At 43.6% G+C, this 20,187-nt stretch overlaps 1 long non-coding RNA gene across 1 annotated transcript; it reads left to right on the plus strand.

The window, feature by feature from the left end:
* Positions 1 to 5,412: 5,412 nt before the first annotated feature.
* LOC118728434 lies at positions 5,413 to 17,348 on the plus strand. Its single transcript, XR_004990891.2, has 3 exons — positions 5,413 to 5,522; positions 15,473 to 15,590; positions 16,700 to 17,348. It is a non-coding gene; the product is annotated as an uncharacterized LOC118728434 (long non-coding RNA).
* The last annotated feature ends 2,839 nt before the right edge of the window (positions 17,349 to 20,187 follow it).

Raw genomic sequence — 20,187 nt, forward strand, 5'->3', positions numbered from 1 at the left:
GGTGTTTGTAGATTGCTTGCTATAATTTTGCCTTTCTTATATATTTTGTGATTTTGGCCTGAGTGCCTCTTTCCTTGGGGATGTTGTCTGTGGGCATATATATATATATATATTTATTTTTTACTGTGTTTTTTGAGGTGTGCAGGCCTGCCATGGGACAATTCTGTGTTTGCCTCTGCCTAGGGCTTAAAAATTTCTGTACCGAGAAATACTAAATTAGGGTTTTTACCTCAAGAGGCAAAGGATTTCCACATATGGAAACCCTTTGACCTTTGTCCTGAACTGATGAACAATATTCTGATTTCTGTTTAGGGAAAGTCTAAGCTCTATTGGTTCTTGGTTTCATGTAGAGAGCCTGCTCATCCTGGTGAGGCCATGGGACCTCTGACTTTGATTTGGCATTAAACCAACAGACCCTGCGGCTTACATTTTATTGAGGGCCTGGAGGTTTTATGAAGATAATTCCCTAAGTCTGTACCTCTAACTCAGAGGCCAGCAAACTCATTAGTCAACAGAGCCAAATATCAACAGTACAATGATTGAAATTTCTTTTGAGAGCCAAATTTTTTAAACTTAAACTTCTTATAACACCACTTCTTCAAAATAGACTCATCCAGGCTGTAATATTTTGTGGAAGTGCCACACTCAGGGGGCCAAAGAGCCGCATGTGGCTCATGAGCCGCAGTTTGCCGACCACTGCTCTAACCTGACCCCTGACCAAATCCCAGAACTACAGGCTCCTAGATCCAACTGCCTGCTTGCCATCTTTATTTGGCTATTTTATGGCCATCTCAGATTTAATATAGTTAAGTCAGGACTACTGATTTGTTAATATACATATGTTAAACACACTACCCTGGCATCCATATGAATAAACACTTACCGAGTGCCTGTTCTATGCTGTCATTTTAATGGCTATTATCTTAGTTATGTCGTTATCTATGTATACATTATAGCTATATAGATCCATATACCACATAGCACATGTGTTATGTAGAGCATAGTTATCTCAATGAACTTAGATATGCTTTGCTTTATGTTCTCCCAACAATCTCAAGATTTACAAAAAAGTGCTTTTTAGATAACAGCCGTCCTAACAGTAAGTGTTTATTCATGGTTCTGCTTTACTGACTAGGAGAGGTAAGTAAACAGCATTGCAGCTTGCTCTCTGTGCCAGAGGTTTTGAAAGTGTGGTCCACCAATTACATGCATCAGGATCACCCAGAGTTCTTGCTAAAAAGACTGCCTTTTGGACTCCTCCAAGCTAACATTTTGGGGATAGGACTCAGAAAGGCATATTTTTAAATAAGTTTTTCAGGTTATTCTTAAGTGTACTGTGGTTTGAGAACCACTGTCCGAACCCCTGTTCTCCTTTGGCAATTCATCTGAAACATTTATGGAAGAGACTGCTCCAGGGAGCCCAGAAAAGAGGATGCTGACTCACAGCCATGCCTTTCCACAATGAAATTGCCATGAAAACCAGGGAACCTGGTCTGGCCACACCTAAATACCCACGAACATCTTGCTGAGCTGTAGTGCTGGACCCTACGTGAACTTTCCAGAACTGCAACTGCTATTTAAAAAAAATTTTTTCCTGTGCTTTTCATCTTGTTGGTCTAAACACATAAATGTCAGCAGAGGATGATACAGCTTCGGTGTCATTAGAATTTCACTAACTGTCCTGGTTTGCCAGAGACGAAGGGGTTTTTCGGGATGCACGAGTTTCAGTGCCCAAACCACAAAGGTTCTGGACAAACTAGGATGAGTTGTCCACCCTAGCCAATGTGTCTTGCGAGTTGAAGCTAAACACACCAGGAAAGGATATTGGAAATCGACATGAGTTATGAAATAAGGAAGACTAACGCGGGATGAAATATATTTGGGGATTCGTCAGATTTGTGGTGCAGGATTGAAGAGTTGATGACATTGAAGAGTGGGCAGTTTCTCTCAACCTTTAATAAGAGCCTTGTATCCAGCCTGTTGCATGGAGGGGCAGGGGAAGGGATGCTTGTCTTCCAATTCATGTCGTGTTTGACAGCAGTGGTGGGAACATAACTGGAGTGAGGAAGTTTGTTTCCTAGCTCTACGAGGAGGCTGCCATTTCTGACCCTATCATGAGCTGTTTGGTGCCTTCTTGCATGGTCCCGAGCTGGAGTGACAGCAAAGAGTGGACAATCTATTGGCGGAGGGGGATGTGGTGGATGGATGCATTTATTCTTTGTTCAGAAGTCTCTGGTCAGCTCCGGTGGGTGGGTGCTCTCTCTGATTTCTGTTTAGGGATAGTCTGCTGCCCCATTCAGCATCCTCTACAGCAGGGGCACTTACCTTTAACATGGAAGGCAGTGCCTCGCATCCACCGTACTGCCTGGGACTCCAGAAACCCTCTGTCCCACTCAGCCACAATCCCTGATGTTTCCCCAACCCCCCCACCACCTTTTTACTGAATGTATTGGGGTGAGTTGTTAATAAAGCTACATAGGTTTCAGGTGTACAATCGTCTGTATATCGTATTGTGTGTTCATCACCTCAAGTTGTCTCCTTCCATCACCATTTATTCCCCTATATCCTCTTCTGCCTCCTCCAACTGCCGTTCTCCTTGCTGGTTTTCACAGCCAGAAATCACGGGGACTTCTCTTCCTGGCACTGAAACCCTGGGCTGACTTATTTACACGTTGACTCTTATGCGTGAGAGAAATAAACTAATATGGTTGAACCACTATTATTTTGACCTCTGTCATAGTAGCTGCATGTTTTATCTAAGTAAGGTAGCTCTCTGTACTCCAGAGCCCAGCTTCTTAGTAGCCCCCTCAGGCATTGAAAAAGGACTATCCTCAGTGTTAATAGTACAAATATTTTGAGGTTTCCCCCCCACCATTTCCTGATAAAGGGAACAGATTGCTTTTAGCCTTTTCACTTCCCACTCCTCAGACATAGCTCCTCCATCCAATGAGAAACATCCATGGGTAGGTCAGGGCCAGGAGGGAGACTGTTGCCAGGATAAATCTCCTCATGGGGCTTGAATATGCAACCTTGACCTCATCATCAGCCAAGTCCACCAGGCTTTGCCTTTCACTCAGCAGATTCCTAGCCAGATTTGGGTGCTCTGGCGTCTGTCCGCTAATCCTATTCCTGTCAGATCAGGGGAGGGCAGGGGAATAAGGTGTCTCTTGGCTGCTTCCAGTAACCAGCTCTTCTTCCCTCAGAGCAGAGCTGCCCGTTACAGTCCTAATCTTGTGTGCAGTTGGTTTTTTTTCTTCTTGAAAATAGTTTTTTTTATTATTTTTTTCATGAAAAATGTCAGCAAAGATTCTCCGAGTAAGACCTGTAAAGTGTGTGTGTGTGTGTGTGTGTGTGTGTGTGTGTGTGTGAGAGAGAGAGTGAGTGTGTGTGTGTGTGTGTGTGTGTGTGTGTGTGTGTGTGTGTGTATCAGTGTTTGGGCAGGATGGTAGACTGGGTGAGATGTGAAGTGAAAGGGGAAATGATTCACCATTGACTGGGTGGCCTCTTTGCGACCAGTGCTTTATCAGACGTTACATCATTTACTTATGAAGACAATCCTGAGTAGTAGGAGTTATCCTCCATATCTTACACATGCATAAATGGGTACACACATAGGTGGCCAACCTAAAGTGGCAGTGTCAAATGTAGCTCCTACATTTGCCTTCCATCAACTTTTCCATATAAACCAATCACACATCATTTGTTATAACTTTAAACCATAATGGGAAAGGAGAAATTCCATAAATATTTGGCCAATCTGATTATGAAACTGGCTGGAACTGGCCACACTGGTAAGACAAGTAAAACAGTTAACTTTAGGGACCTGTGTTATGTAGGCTTTTCTTCCACTCAGAGTTGACTTCTGCCTTCTTGGCCTTCCTCATCTGTGTACTGAACAATAAAGACAACAAGCACGTGGCTCTGGTTGTGTTAAAGGACACTAATGACACTGGTAAAAGCTTTTATTTTAAGCCAGGAAGAGTATTTTTCGCTTGTTTTCTCATATGTCAATTCTTTCAATATAGTGCAAAATTTGAAATTAATATTCTAGACTGTTTTTTTATCCTTTAAAAATACTTACATTAGAATTATTTTTATTGCACAAACTTAAGTTCAACATTTGTCTTTATAAAGAGAATTTCTTTTTTTTGTAATTATGTAATTTTATTTTATTTTTTAATTTAATTTTTTATTAAATTATTATATGTGTACATATCTTACCATTGCTCCCCCCTCCCATACATGTCCTCTCTCCCCAGAGTTTTATGTCCATTGGTTATACTTATATGCATGCATAATAAAGAGAATTTCTCTGCCAATTTGCATGTGGAAAAACTCATGGAAAAAGAGAAGTTTCTTTTTTCTTTTAAGTAATATTCATTGCCTAGTTAAAAATTAACAACCAATCAAGAATAGCCTTTGAGTATATTACCTTCTTATCATTTCCCTATAATTAAAAATATCTATATAAATAAAAAGTCATTACAGTAATGACTGTAATGGCCAGTTGCTATGATGCCCACTGGGGCCAGTGAACCGGCCAATCAGGGGGTGGAGCAGGCCAGCCAACCTCCCATGGTCCCTCCCCGCAGTTGGCCCTGCCCCTGATTGGCCTCTCCCGCCCCTATCGAGGGTGGGGCGGCCATTCACGCTCCCTTGCAGCCCTTCCCTCCCCCCACACCACTGCTGGGCCCCCCCCCCCCAGCCCTGCCCCACTAACTCAATTGGCCTGCAGCCCCTTCCCCTGGCTGGCCCCGCCCCTGATTGCCTCCCCACCCCAATAGGGGGCAGGGCTGGAAGGCCAACCTCCTGCAGCTCCCATCAACCCAATTGGCCCATGGGCCCTCCCCCCAGTCAGCTGTGCCTCTGATTGGCCCCACCCACTCTGATCAGGAGCAGGGCCAGCTGGCCAACCTTCCATGGCCCCTCCCCCAGCCAATGACCCCTGATTGGCCCCTCCCACCCCATTCAGGGGTAGAGCAGGCTGCCCACTGCCCATAGCCCCTCCCCATAGCTGGCTCTGCCCCCAATTGGCCACCCCCCTGATCAGGGCCAGGGCCCTCTGGCCAATTGTCCTTGACTCCTCTCCCCAGCTGGCCGAGCCCTGGACAGGCCCCAATCAAGGTGGGCTGGTCAGCCAACCTCCCGCCATCTCGTCTTTCCAACAGGCCTGCCCTGATCCACCCCTGTTGAGGTTGGCTGGACCCCACCCGTGCAGGAGTTCATGCACCGGGCCTCTGGTATAATATAATTGTGATGAAGCTTTTTATTTCATGTTACACATACAAACGGGTCTTTTCTATATATTGGTTTGACTGTCTGCACATGTGCACACACACATACACACATACATATTCAGCTAACCTCCTTTCTAACCACTGTATTGTAATGACATCTCTCTCCTTTCTTCTTTAGGTTGCAAATTGCCAGTGGGTGAGTGAGGAGAAACACTCCCCCTTCCCCAGGGCTGATGGCACTTTGCACCAACGTTTTGATGTCCCACGGTGTTCTGATGTCCCAAGGTGAGGTTGAGAAACAGCACCTGGGAGTTTCACAGGGCGCTGCTGCATGATTCTCCCATTGCAGGAAGGGGAGCCTGGCTCCAGCCAGGCGGTATCTTTTCTTGGATTGTGACAGAGCTACTCCCAAAGCCTGCAATTCTTTCTTCTGGTGTCATACAGTACTTCAGGGAACTATAGGATCTTTTTCATTTCTGCCTTATCCATGCAACCCTTCCCTGTTCCTGATCAGGATTTCAGAATAGAGCTCTTTGGATAATACAGTAAGTGTTGGGAATAATAACTGACACTACTTTTTAAAAATAATCAGATTTATTGAGGTATAATTTTCATATCATAAAATTCACCCATTTTAAGTGTACAGTTTGATTAATCTAGTAAATTTATATAGCAGTGCAAGCATCACTACAATCCAGTTTTAGAACATTTCCATCACCCCCCCCCAAGTCTTCTAGTGCCCATTTAATGTCAATCTTCATTCCCACCTCTAGTCCAAGGCAAACATTGATATACTTTCTGTTTCTATAGATTTGCCTTCTTTAGAAATATCATATACATGAGATCATATAATAATTACTCTTTTGTGCTTGGTTCCTTTAATTTAGCATGATTTTTTCAAGGATCATTCATATTTTTGCAAGTAACATTAATTTATTCCCTTTTATTGCTGAATAGTATCCCATTGTATAACTATTCTAAATATTCTGCTTATCCATTCATTTGTTGATGGACAGTTGGATTTCTCCCATCGTTTGGGTATAGTGAATAATGCTGCTATGAACACGGGTGTACAAATATCTGTGTAAGTCCCTGCTTTCTCTTCCTTGGGTATATTCCTAGAAATGGAACTACTGGATCACATGTAATTCCATGTTTAATTTTTTTGAGGAATTACATGTGATCCATAGAAGCTGCACCATTTCATTTTCCTACCAATAATACACAAGGTCCCATTTTCTCTACACCCTTGCCAACACTTGTTATTTCCTAGGTTAAATTTTTAAAATTTATAGCACTCATTCTAATGGTTGTGAAGTGATATCTCTTTGTTGTTTGATTTGCATTTCTCTGAGGATTAGTGATGATGAGCATTTTTTGATGTGCTTATTGGCCATATGTATGTATATCTTTTTTGGAGAAATGTCCATTTATGTCCTTTGCCCATTTTAAAATAGAGTTCTTTGTTTTTGTTGTTGAATTGTAGTTCTTTATATATTCTGGATATCAATTACTTATCAGATATATGATTTGCAAATAATTTCTCCCATTTTCTGTGTCACTTTGTCACTCTATTGATAGTGTCTTTTGATGCACAAAACTTTACTTTGATGGACTCCAACTTACCTATTTTTTCTTTCGTTGTTTGTACTTTTGGTGTCACATCCAAGATATCATTACCCAAAAAAAATGTCAATAGGCTTTCTCCCTATGTTTTCATCTAAGAGTTTTATAGTTTTAGCTCTCCTGCTTAGATCTTTGATCCATTTTGAGTTAATTTTTGTACATAGTGTAAAGTAAAGGTCCAACATCATTCTTCTTTGTGTGTTTATATCTAGTTTTCCCGGCATCATTTGTTGAAGACTATTGAATAATGTTGGCATTCTTGTCAAAAATCACATAACCATATATGCTAGGGTTGACTTCTGAGCTATCTGTTCTATTCCATTGGTTTATATGTCTGTCTTGATGTCAGTGCCTTACTATTTTGATTAGCATAGCTTTGTAGTATGGGTTGAAATCAGGACATGTGGAACCTTCAATTATGTTCTTCTTCAAGATTGTTTTGGCTATTCAGTGTCCCCTGAGATTCCATATAAATTTTAGGATGGATTTTTGCAAAAATGTTGTTAGGATTTTGGTAGACATTGCACTGAATCTGTAGATCCCTTAAATTTTTTCTTAAATTTTGTGTTTCCCTCATAATTTTAAGAGACCCATAATCATTTGATATCTAGGAGTTATTTTGAGAAATTTGACCCATTCTTAGTCCCATTTCTTTATGCCACTGGCTCCCTCCACCTATTTCTTTAAGCCATGGAATTTTTATTGGTCACCCCTTTACCTTTGATATTCTGAAGTTTCACAATGATGTTCCTTGATGTGGATTTTTAAAATTCACTGTGCTAATCACTCTTGGAATATCCTTATGTACTTTAGTTCTGGGAAACTTATTTAATTTTCCCGATAGTAATTTCCTTTCCATGAATTTTTCTCTTCTGTCTTTATAAAATTCTTATTACTTGGATTTTGGCTCCTTGGGATAACACCAGACTTTCATACTTTTCTACTTGTGTTTTCTAATTTACTATCTAATTTTCTTCTAATTTATGGAGATTTCCTTAATTTTTAATTAAAAAAATTTAATAATGATATTTTTGTTATCAATTTTAATTTCTAACAGCTCTTTCTTATTTTCAAGGTGAGCCTTTTAAATACTATTTTACTTTTGCTTTCTGGCTGGAAAATCATCTTATCTCTTGAGGATATTATTTCTTTGTCTACTTTTCTGGCAATTTTTTCTCATGTTTGTTTTAAATGTATCCTCTATGAGAAGGATTTCTGCCAGGGTTTGATGATCCTGGGCTCTCTCTCCAGGCATAAATGGAGGCTGTTTGAATGGAGGAACTTCACTGGGAGGGGTACTGATGAGGCTGCCAGTGGCCCTTTTCATGGCATCCCTCTAGTATCAGGATATGTCATTTTGTTCTACCAAAGACGTATCATCCAGTCTCCTGCTTCAGAATTCTGCTGATGGGTGGCAGAGTGTACTCGGTTGCTTGCATTCCAGACACAGAGCAGTAAAAGGTGAGGGTTGTATGTTTCACCATATTAAGAGGAGACTTTCATAGAATTCCCCTGTTTTTACTTGTTGTCTAGGTCCTGTCCTTTGATGAACCCATCTCCCTGAATTCAGAGCCTCTTTGGTTAATTTTTTTCCTTGAGTCACAGGTAAGCTAGAGGCTTGGCTGCTTGTGTTGGTGGCTCCTGGAAAGTCTCTGAGAAAGACTTTCAATCCTTTCTCTTCTTTCCACTCTAACTCCTACATCCACAGGTTTGCTGGCTGAAATTTTGTATCCAAGCTTGCCAACACCACACTGTTTTGAATATATTTGCTTTGTATTTAGTATCTGGTGAGGTTAGTCCCTCCTTACTATTCTGAATTTTCTTAGGTTTTCTGAGACTTTTTTTTTTTATATGAATCCAAATGATCACAAAGTATTTCCATAGCATCATACACATATTATTATAATAATTTAATTTAGTTTTCCAAAAAATCCTGTTGGGATTCTAACTGAATTCTTATTCATTCTTGTATCTCTAGTGCCTTATGTAGGGCCTGGATCATGTTAGGCTTTCAAAAAAGCATCTGTTACATGGAAATAAACCTCTGATCCCCATTCCTGTGCTCTTCCTATTACCATGTCCTTTCTGATTTGTGCTCACATCATAGAGCCAGCTGGTAGCAGAACCTGAAAAACTCAGGCGTCATAACTCACCATCCAGTGCTTTTTACAACACGGACTGGTAAAACCATTCAGAGCAGTTACACACAGTCCAGCGTACAGGCCATGCCCGTGCAAATGGAAGGTCACAAAGTCATGGAAGCCACAGTGCTTTAAAATCCCAAAGAAATATCTCTGCCTTGGCCAACAGGTCTCAATCCCATAGCAAGTTCTGTGCGAGGCTGGGTGGGGCGGGGAGAGGGGGGGAAGGGGGGGAGTAAGATGGGTGTCCTCTAGCTGGGATGGGGACCTTTATAGTGAGGTAGAGGGAGTGTTGCTGAGTGTATTTATGTTTTCCCAAAGGAGGAGCCGTATTTCAATAGCATAAATATGAGTGCAAAAGTAGGATGGTTTATCTGCCACGTCTGATCCATGTGGAGTTTTAGTAATAAAGTTTATTAGGGCCCCTGATTTAATATGACACATTTCCAGTGCAAATTACTCTGAGATCATCGTGTTCACAATATATGACAGAAATCTTTTAAGTGTGAGCATAAGTTCTGAATTAATTTAATAGCCCAGACTGGGAAAAGGCATGTGGTTTAAAGCATAATATTATGCAATTATGCACTGGGCTCCGACATGTCTCTTTCACCTACCCCCACTTCCCCTGGCACCTTTCACAAGCCCTTCTTCCTACTTTGACTCCTCTGGCCTCTTCTCAAGGAGGTTTGGAAGAGGATGTACTAGGGTGGCCAAGGCCAGAGACTGTCCATCCTTCTGTGCCTGGGGGCCCTTGAGCACAGCTGGTTTTAGTTCTTAATGGTGCCCACTCCAAGGGATGGACAGGGATTGATATGAAAATGGTGCTTAGCCTCTATGATACACAGCCTGTTAGTGGTTTGGGAGGTGGCAGGAGAGTGAGCATGACATGACATGGGAGGGCCTCTGCTGCAGGAGCACAAACACAACCCTTCCATCGTTCCAGATGGGAAAAGAACGACAGCGGCCAAACACAGGCCCTGCTCTCAAGTGCACATGAAATCGCTATGTAAATTGTGAAATACAAGTCGTGGTTCTATTTATCTCCTGGCAGTGTACAACCAAAACAGAATCAAACTTTCATCAAGATAGAAAACAGAAAATAAAGAAAAACGATGATCCCTTTGGCATAACTGACCAATATAACTTCGGGGGTCTATCTTGTGAACAGAACTGTGACCCTCTGGTCAAAGAGAAAAGTAGGCCAAACTCTCCACTCCTGCTCAGATTTTATAGGAGCTGGGCTTGGCTTCTGGCTCACTCACTAAGTCCTTCCTAGGCAATCCTGTAATTGTCCTGGGCCTCAGGCTCCCCTTGTCCTGATCGAGTAGATTGGGACCCTGGGCCAGAGGAAGCCCGAGGCCTCCAAAGAGATGCTCTGCTGTGGCCTTCTGGTGTGTTTCCTATTTCAGCATCCAAGCAGAGAAGGGAAGGGACCCCCGAGTGCCCAGGGATCAGACCTTTTTCCTGGCTGTGGTGCTTCTGACACCAGAACAGGAATGTGCTCCAAGTGGATAAGCTCCTCAGAGGTGGCCTCCAGCGGGGAGAAGGGAGGTCCTCCCACAGTCCTCATTTCATGGGAGGCACTGCGGAGAGTGACTGTCATTCCTAGTTCAGCTCCCCCATCACATGTAGGAACTGCCAACAGCAAGACCTCAGAGTAAGATTTGTTTATTTAAAAATATATTTTTATTGATTACAGAAAGGAAGGAAAGGGGGGGGGGAGAGAGAGAGAGAGAGAGAGAGAGAGAGAGAGAGAGAGAGAGAGAGAGAAAGAGAGAGAGATTGAGAGAGAGAGAGACATCAGTGATGAGAGAGATTGTTGATCAGCTGCCTCTTGCATGCCCACACTGGGGATCAGGCCCGAAACGCGGACATGTACCCTGATGGAAATTGAACTCTGACCTCCTGGTTCATAGATCGAAGCTCAACTACTGAGCCACACTGGCTGGGCTAAGAATGAGTTTTATCAAGAGATCCCACATCTCTCTTTCTAGGGAGAAGTGGCAGCAGCCGTCTTTTCAGCAAGGAGGAACTGTTGGAGGGGTGTTCTCCTGACTGAGGAAACCATACTCCATCCACCCCACACCCAAAGGGTCTCTGGTGCTGAGCCCCCTTCTCTTCTGTGCTTTGGTCCGTGTGAACCCCCCCTGGTTATTTGCCTTCCTCCCATTTCTGGAGCTTTATTCTCCTTCAGAGTTCTGCTCAGGTCCCACCTGGTCCATAAAACTTTCCTGGAAAAAAAAAAACCCAACAGTCAACAATAATGTCTTTCTTCATGGGCCTCCCATTGCATTTGCTTCTTAAAATATACCTTTGGCACTTAGTGATGTTCCCGTTAGCTCTTTTTATTTTTTATTTTTATTTATTTATTTATTTATTTTTCTATTTATTTATTTATTTATTTATTTATTTTTACATATTTTATTAATTTTTTTGCCCCCCTCCCTTCCTCCCACACATCCCCTCCCTCCCCAGAGTTTTGTGTCCAATGGTTATACTTATATGCATGTATACAAGTCCTTCGGTTGATCTATTATCTCCTCCAGATCTTCCTCCCCTCTCCACTGTTATTTGACAGTCTGCCTGTTGCTTTACTTTCTCTATATCTGTCTCTTGGTTCATCAAGACCCCGAATAGCCATAGCAATCCTGAGAAAGAAGAGTAAAGTAGGAGGGATCTCAATACCAGACTTCAAACTATATTACAAAGCCACTGTTGTCAAAACAGCCTGGTACTGGCACTAGAACAGACATATAGATCAATGGAATAGAATTGAGAACCCAGATATCAACCCAAATCACTATGCTCAATTAATATTCGACAAAGGAGGCACAAATATACAATGGAGTCAAGACAGTTTCTTCAATAAATGGTGTTGGGAAAATTGGACAGACACATGCAAAAGAATGAAACTAGATCACCAACTTACACCATTCACAAAAATAAACTCAAAATGGATACAGGACTTAAACATCAGACGGGAAACCATAAAAATACTAGAAGCATCCACAGGCAGCAAAATCTCAGACGTATGCCAAAAGAACTTCTTCACCGATACTGCCACTAGGGCAATGGAAGCTAAAGAGAAAATAAACAAATGGGACTTCATCAAAATAAAAAGCTTTTTTACAGCAAAAGAAACCATCAACAAAACAACAAGAAAGCCCACGGTGTGGGAGAACATATTTGCAAATAATACCACTGATAAAGGTTTAATCTCCAACATTTACAGACAGCTTATACAACTAAATAAAAGGAAGATGAATGATCCAATTAAAAAATGGGCAATGGACCTAAATAGAATATTTTCAAAAGAAGACAGAAAGAAGGCCAAAAGGCACATGAAAACATGCTCAAAGTCACTAATTGTCCGAGAGGTGCAAATCAAAACAACAATGCGATACCATCTCACACCTGTCAGAATGGCCAACATCAACAAATCAACAAACGACAAATGTTGGCGAGGTTGCGGAGAAAAAGGAACCCTCGTGCACTGCTGGTGGGAATGCAGACTGGTACAACCACTGTGGAGAACAGTGTGGAGTTTCCTCAAAAAACTGAAAATGGAACTCCCATTTGACCCAGTAATCCCACTTCTAGGAATATATCCCGAGAAACTAGAAACACCAATCAAAAAGGATATTTGCACCCCTATGTTCATAGCAGCACAATCTACAATAGCCAGAATTTGGAAACAGCCTAGGTGCCCGTCAGCAGATGATTGGATCCAAAAACTATGGTACATATTTACACAATGGAATACTATGCTGCCATAAAAAAGAAGAAATTCTCATTATTTGCAGCAACCTGGATGGAATTGGAGAACATCATGCTGAGTGAAATAAGCCAATCAATGAAGGAGAAACACCACATGACCTCCCGTTAGCTCTTGCATTGTGTCCTGTCTTCTTTTGTTCTCTAATTACTTCCTGTGGGCAAGTCTTGTCTGACCAGCCAGGCTATAAATGCCAGCCCCGCCCAAGGCTCACATGTTGGGGAGAGAGGCTCCCAGTGGATTCTTGCCTATTTAAATCGGGGAGAAAATCGGAGACTGTTTGTGTGATGAGGGGCAGGGTTGGGGATGTGCCAGTCTTCCTGAGGAGTGGGCTGTGCTTTCAGTAGGGAAGGGTCTGAGGAGCCAGGACACAGGGCATGCTCTCCTCTGGTTTCCTATGCCTCCCTTTTTGCCCCCTCCACTGGGGAGAACCTGACCAGCCTGCACCTCCGTCTGTTCTCAGGACCTCTGGCCTCTGTGCTTCTCTATCCAGTGATGGCACTTGAACCCCCCATTTCTTTGTGTATAAATCTAAACCCTTTAAAAATCAACTCTAGCCCTAACGGTTTGGCTCAGTGGTTAGAGCATTGGGCGGTGGACTGAAGGAATCTCGAGTTCCATTCCGGTCAAGTGTATGTACCTCAATTGTAGGTTCCCTGGCCCTGGTCAGGGCTCATGCAGGAAGCAACCAATTGATGTGTCTCTCTCACAGTGATATTTCTCACTGTCTGTCCCTCTCCCTTCCATTCTCTTTAAAAATCAATGAAAAAATTTCCTCAGCTGAGGATTAACAACAACCACAAAAAAGATACTTTAAAAAAATCGGCTCTTATGCCATCTTTTCCAGAAAGTGTAGCTGGATCCCTCAGCTGAAAGTTCCCTTTCACGCCACCAAACCCCACTGGCATCCATTTATTGAATACATCTCTTAGATGGGGCTGGTCCCTTTCTCTTCTTAGTCACAGTATTTGTTCAGGAACTCCTTTTTGTATTAATGTTTCTATTGTTGCTGTAACAAACGACCACAAACATAGTGGCTTAAAAAACACAAATTTACTACCTTACAGTTTTGCAAGTCAGAAGTCCAAAATGGATCTCACAGGACAAAAGTCAGGTGTCAGCAGGTCTGCATTCCTTCTGGGGACTCTAGCAGGGCTCCCTGGGTTTCGTTTCCTTGACCTTCCCAGCTCCAGATGACGCCCCCATTCCTTGGCTTGCGGCCTCCTCCTATCTTCTTCAAAGCCAGCTGCATCGAATTTCATTGGCTCCGCTTTCATTCCTACGTTACTTTTGATGGTTCATAGGACAGATTGGCCCACCTGGATAACCCAGGATCATCTCCCGTCTCAAAGTCCTTAAATTGAATCACTTTTGCAACCTTAATTTCCCTTTACCATGTGACGTATCATATCCACAGATTCCAGAGATTAGGAGGGGGTCATCTTTGGGGGAGGGCATTATTCTGTGCACCACTTTCCCTTTTTGGTTGTTCCTTAAGGTTGTTTAGTAAGCATTTTTAAAAATTCAGTTAAGTTTTAAGCAGTTAAGCCCTGTGCAAGCAGCTGGAGAAATATTATAGAAAGGGGTGCGACATAATCTCTTCCCTCAAGAAGTTTAAAACCTGATTAGGCAAACAGACACGAAACAATGTCAGAGCAACTGACCAGGGCGGTAGTGGAAATGATTGTGGGGAGTGAAATTAGTCCAGAGAAGGAGTAGGTGACATTTTCTGGAGTAAGTAGGGTGGGGGCTGGTAGGGAAAGACCTCACCAAGGACGTGGCAATTGATTAGGTACTGAAGAACAGGCCATGTTCACCGAGTGGATCGCCAGGAGGCGGAAGCCTGGTGTTTGGAGGGGATATTATACATGGTTTGGGTTGCTGTAGCATTAGATATGGAGAGAGGAGCAAGTGGTAGGGAGAGGAGTCTGGAGAGGCTGGCAGGAGCTGGGTCACAGGGGCCTTTTACGCCAAGAAAGTTGGATCTAAAGTAGTGGGAGATGAGGAGGCTTTTGAGGGCTTTAAGGAAAATCATCTCCGAAAGTTTGGTGGAAAACCATAAGGAAGTAGTGACACACAAGACGAGAGGAAAGAATGTTATAAAGGAGTGATGATGCATCAACAGTGTGAACATCTGAAGGAGATCAGGTCATGGGAGGAATGAGCCCCATCATTGGGTTTGACAGCAAGGAGATTTCTGGTGTCCTCCGTGGGAGCAGTTTCCATGGAGAGGTGGGGCCAGAGGCAGCCTGCAGTGGACTGAGGGGTGATTGGGGGTGAGGAGGGAAGGACACAAGGTAACAGCAACTTGGCCAACAAAATGAGGAGAGCTGTGGGTGGTAGCTAGAGACCATGAGGGTCTCAGGAAGATCCTGTGGGCCAGATCGATATCTACTCTACCTCTGGAGGTCACCCCAGCACCTTCCACAGTGTGAGACACATGTAGCTATTCAGTAACGTGTGAAGAATGGCAGAGCGCACCTCACACGTTTCCTGGAAGAGGCTGAGTGAGGCACCATCTCGGGTTTGCTCACCAGGGATGCCTTGCTGTCCAGCGGGGTTCTGGGAAGCAGCTGAAGTCATGAGCTCTGTTCCCAGTCACGTGCTTTCCCGAAGCTCGGAAGGCAGGCGGCCAGGGTGTCAACACCTCAGGTCACACCACATAACGCAGGGCCTAATTTGACTTTCAGGCTGATGTCAACGTTTCGTTACCTTGCTGTGAAGCCCAGCTTGAAGACTACATGAATTTACATTTGCCTGCACTCCAATAATGCATTCCAGATCCGCACCGGCAACGGTGACACAGAGGTAGATGCTGGCATTTCCTGGATTAAAAAAAACCCCTCTTTCCTAGTGTGCGGAGATTGTGAAGTTTTGGGGCTTTAGTTCCTTGGGGGAAGTTCCACCAGCTCAGGTAGGGTAATCCCATTTAAAACCAGGGAGTCACCACAGGTGAAAAGAGACTCATCCTTCATACTATGAGGTGATGGCATTGTTATGGGTGCCCCAGTTTCAGGACCATTTTTCTCAAGGTTAAAATGATTCCCCTAAGGCCTAGCTGGTTTGGCTCAGTGGATAGAGTGTTAGCCTTCGGACAAAAGCGTCCCAGATTCGATTCCGGTCAAGGGCATGTACCTTGGTTGTGGGTTCCTTCCCGGCCTAGGCCCTGGTTGGGGCTTGTGCAGGAGGCAACCAATCAATGTGTTTCTCGCACATCGATGTTTCTTTCTGTCTTTCCCCTCTCTCTTCCACTGTCTTTAAAAATTAATGGGAACATATCCTAGAGTGAGGATAGAAAAGATAATAATAATAATAATTTCCCCCTAAGGTTGGATGCGCATCCCAGCCCCGCCTGTGGGGAAGCATTACTCCGGCAGAGTCCAGGCAGAGTGCTCTAGGATCTGTCTCTGGGACACCAGCCCAGGCCCAGGTGCACAATGAGCACTCCTGGAAGGTGTGCATGTTTCTAATGCGTAGCTCTCCACCTAAACTTCGTGTGGAGAAGGGTGATGGGAAGGACGCGGAGTTCTCTGGACTCTGAGTGCGCTGTCTCCCATGCTGCCTCTCTCCCCAGCATCCCAGCCTTGGTTTTGAACTCTGTCCTCCCTCTCTATCCCCCTTTGACTGTCCCCAGGGCTTGGTCCCTTCTTGGCTTCTCTTCCTGCCCTCCAGCAGGTGCTCCCCATTCTCATTTTATTATTTTATTTCCATCATTTTTTTGGTGTGCGTGTGCATGTCTGTCTCTGTTCCTAAGCCGCAAGTCTCTGTGTCTTATTTAACTCAGTATCCTCAATGTTCAGCACAATGCTTAGGGCCTGGCCAGTTCACAAAACAGAAGAACAAATTTATAAATATGCCACTGTTAGCCATCCTTCAAGGTTCACCCAACTCACTCTCTATTGTCCAATTTCTTTCAGACCAATCATCTCTCAATTCTTACCCTTGATTCAACAAGCATTTACTGAGCACCTATTATGGCATTTGGTGCTATGAATAAATTTGACTAGATTCCTGTCTTTCAGAAATGCTAGGAATAGTTGAAAATAGAGGTAGGTTACTCAACAATTGAGATGGATGCTGTTATAGTGAGACAGTTGCAGACTAATAAAGGCCATTTTTAATAACCTTAGAAGATTTATTTTAGTGAACGTTTTATCACTTCAGTGCTAGAATGAAATTTTAATGGAGTCAAGCATAAAACCCTGAATTTGCTGTTCTATTGTATCACAGAGTAAACATTTTTCTAAATAAGAAAATAATGTGTTTATTATAGAAATTCAGGAAAATATAAAAGTAAAAAGGAGAAATAAAATTATTAACTCACATTCAGAGATAACTACTGTTAACTTTTTGGTATATATCCTTTTAGCCTATTTATCATCTACCCATAAATGTCTTTTTAAAAAAATTTTAGACAAACAAAACATAAAGCTGGAATCCTGAGAGTTTTTATTCCTTTCCCCCTTTTATTATAAACACTTTATTATGAAATATATGAAAAATATGATTGTTAATGACTATGTAATATGACCATACCATGATTAAAATTAAAAGTATTCTTATTGCTTTGGATTAAGATAGTTTTCAATTTTTCTTTATGATAATTAGTAGGAAAATCCTTGTATAAAATTCTGTATTATTTACCTATTTTTTTCCTTTTGAGGCATTCATTTTTTTCCTATTGATTTTTTAAAAGCCCCTTTACATATTAAGAACATCCATCTTCTGACATATTTATTAAAAATATATTTCCTGGTCTGTCTTTTAATTTTGCTTAGTATAAGGTTTTTAAAGCCAGAAAGGATCTTTGAGGACTTTAAATCTAACTCCCTCATCTTAAAAACTAAAGCCAAAACGTTCAGGTGACTCCCGATGGCTTATAAAGCCTGCTGCAGAGCAAGCCTTGAACTCAGGACCCTGGGCCCCCAAGCTGGGCACCCTCAGCGTCTCCTCCAGCCATGCACACATCAGTCCTGATCATGTGTCAGGCTCTTTGCTTTCCAAGGGGTTCATTTGCACTGGTGTTGCCTTCCCATTGTCTCTCACACCTGTTCTCCATCCTCCTATCTGCTCCCGGCCTTCCTTTCCTGCTTCCAGCACATTACTTGGCACACTGCTAGGAATGTGATTAGCACCTTTTGGTTGATACAATGGTATTTTTTAAAAAAATACATTTTATTGATTTTTTACAGAGAAGAAGGGACAGGGAGAGAGAGTCAGAAGCTTCAATGAGAGAGAAACACCAATCAGCTGCCTCCTGCACACTCACCCCCCTCTCCCCCACCACTGGGGATGTGCCCGCAACCAAGGTACATGCCCTTGACTGGAATTGAAGCCAGGACCCTTCAGTCCACAGGCCGAGGCTCTATCCACTGAGCCAAACCAGTCAGGGCGATACACTGTTTTTTAAACAGTGTCCAGCAATGATGATGCAAAGTATCTCCTTTCATGTTTACAATAAATCCACGAGGAAGGCAAGGCCGACATCACTGTCCCTATGTCACAGATGCGGATAGTGAGGGGAGCAGACTTGCAAGGACTTATGTCAGACCTCGTAGCTAGACCACGACAGCACCTGGACTGCAATAACATTCTTTTGACGTCAAACTCCAAGTTCTTTCTGCTTCACTGCATTCCTTTCCCACAGGCCTTTGCTTCTGACCCACGACCCCCAACTGGGGCAAAAGCCGGCTGTTGTTTTTGACTCTGGGGTGGGTTAAAGAGGTGAAGCGGGAGGCCAACTGGTCACTCCTTTTTGTACTGGGAGCCAGGACCATGGGGTGAGGTCTTGCTGACTGAAAAACCAGAAGCCCGTGAACAGGAGCCAATTTCACGAACGCAGAGGGTCAAGCTGAACTTATCCTGGGTTTTTACTTTTCTTTATTCTTTTTGTTGAAGTAAAATTCATATAACACACGATTTAACCTTTTTACAGTGAACAATGCTTTACATTTAGTAATTAGAAATACTTCTATCTAGCCCCCAAAACATGTTCATCAACCCATTCCTGTCTAGCTCCAAAATATTTCATCACCCCAAATAAAACCCGGACACACTGAACAGTCACTCCTCACTCTCCCCTTCCCCAGCCCCTGGCAACCACTAGTCAACCTGCTGTGTCTGTGATTTACCTGTTCTGGAGATTTCATATCCAGGGACCCATACACCATGTGGCCTTTGAGCCCGGCTTCTTTCACTTAGCATCATGTTTTCAAGAGCTGCCCATGGATGATGTGTGCCAGTACTTATCTCCTTTTTATGCCAGCATGATATCCCATTGTTTGGATGTGCCACGTTTGCTTATCTAGTCACCTATCGATGGACTTTTAGTTTGTTTCCACTAAGCTTGGGTATTAAGGGTAAGGGTCAGAGAGCTAGTAATCCATCCAGTCCTAAAATCAACCCTCTCTAGAAACGACCACCCCAACCCCTGGTTGAAGATGGGTTTCTTTAGGGGAGAAAGAGGCTCTTCAGTGACTCCCGATGGAGACGCCTCCAGGAGCTCGGCTGAGGAGCAGAGGTGTGAATGTGGTGAAGGTGCTCCCTTTGGGAACTCCTAGGCCCTGCAGGGGTGGGGTGGTGGCATGGCTGGGTGGCACAATGATGTGGTGGAGAGTGGGGACCCCCTCCTGGCCCAGGGCTGCTCTCAGGATCCTCCCCCAGGCAGGAGAGGAGCTGCCTGCAATGCAATCCTCTCTCCTCCACTTCGTTAACCACTTCAATTAGCCCATGAACTTGAGATGCTTCATCAGCTGGCTGGATTAGCAGCAAAATTAAGCCGTCACGTTTATGAACTGCCCTGCGAGTTCTGGGAGGGACTCTGCATATTTTACATTTAATAACTTGCCTCTCGTTTTTATTTATAATGTTAATAATGATTTGGGGGTTGCTCTGGGCGAGTGCAGGGAGAGAGAGTGAAAGCCAGAGAGCGAGAGTGAGAGTGAAAGTGAGAGAGAGAGAGAGAGAGAGAGAGAGAGCAAGAGAGATCATTTAACACAGAAAGAGGGGAAGACATGTGACAGGGATGACAGCTCTTACCCCTGCCTACCCCACAGGAAGGAGGGCTGCCCCTGAGGCAGGTGGTTGGTTACTTGGACCTTGCAGACTGCTCTTTCTTTGGGGCCCAATGACCAGGAGCTGGGCAGGAGTCCTGGCATGCTACTGTCTGCCCGCTCTGACGTGGGTGTGGGCTCCAGGCCACTGGGTGGGCTTTAGGAAGACCAGTCCCCAAGTGGGGCCCTTCTTCCCCCCTTTCCTGCCCTCAGGCCTGCCTCATCAGCTTCCCCAAAGGCCTATCTGAGGGGGAACAGGTGCCAGGTTGGATGAAAGAAACAGGAGTTTTGCCCCAGACATGTTTCAGAGGGTGCCTGTGTGACTAGAAAGTCCCTTAGCATCTTTCAGGATG

This window comes from Pipistrellus kuhlii, unplaced genomic scaffold (assembly GCF_014108245.1).
Source record: "Pipistrellus kuhlii isolate mPipKuh1 unplaced genomic scaffold, mPipKuh1.p scaffold_m20_p_3, whole genome shotgun sequence".
Taxonomy (NCBI): domain Eukaryota; kingdom Metazoa; phylum Chordata; class Mammalia; order Chiroptera; family Vespertilionidae; genus Pipistrellus; species Pipistrellus kuhlii.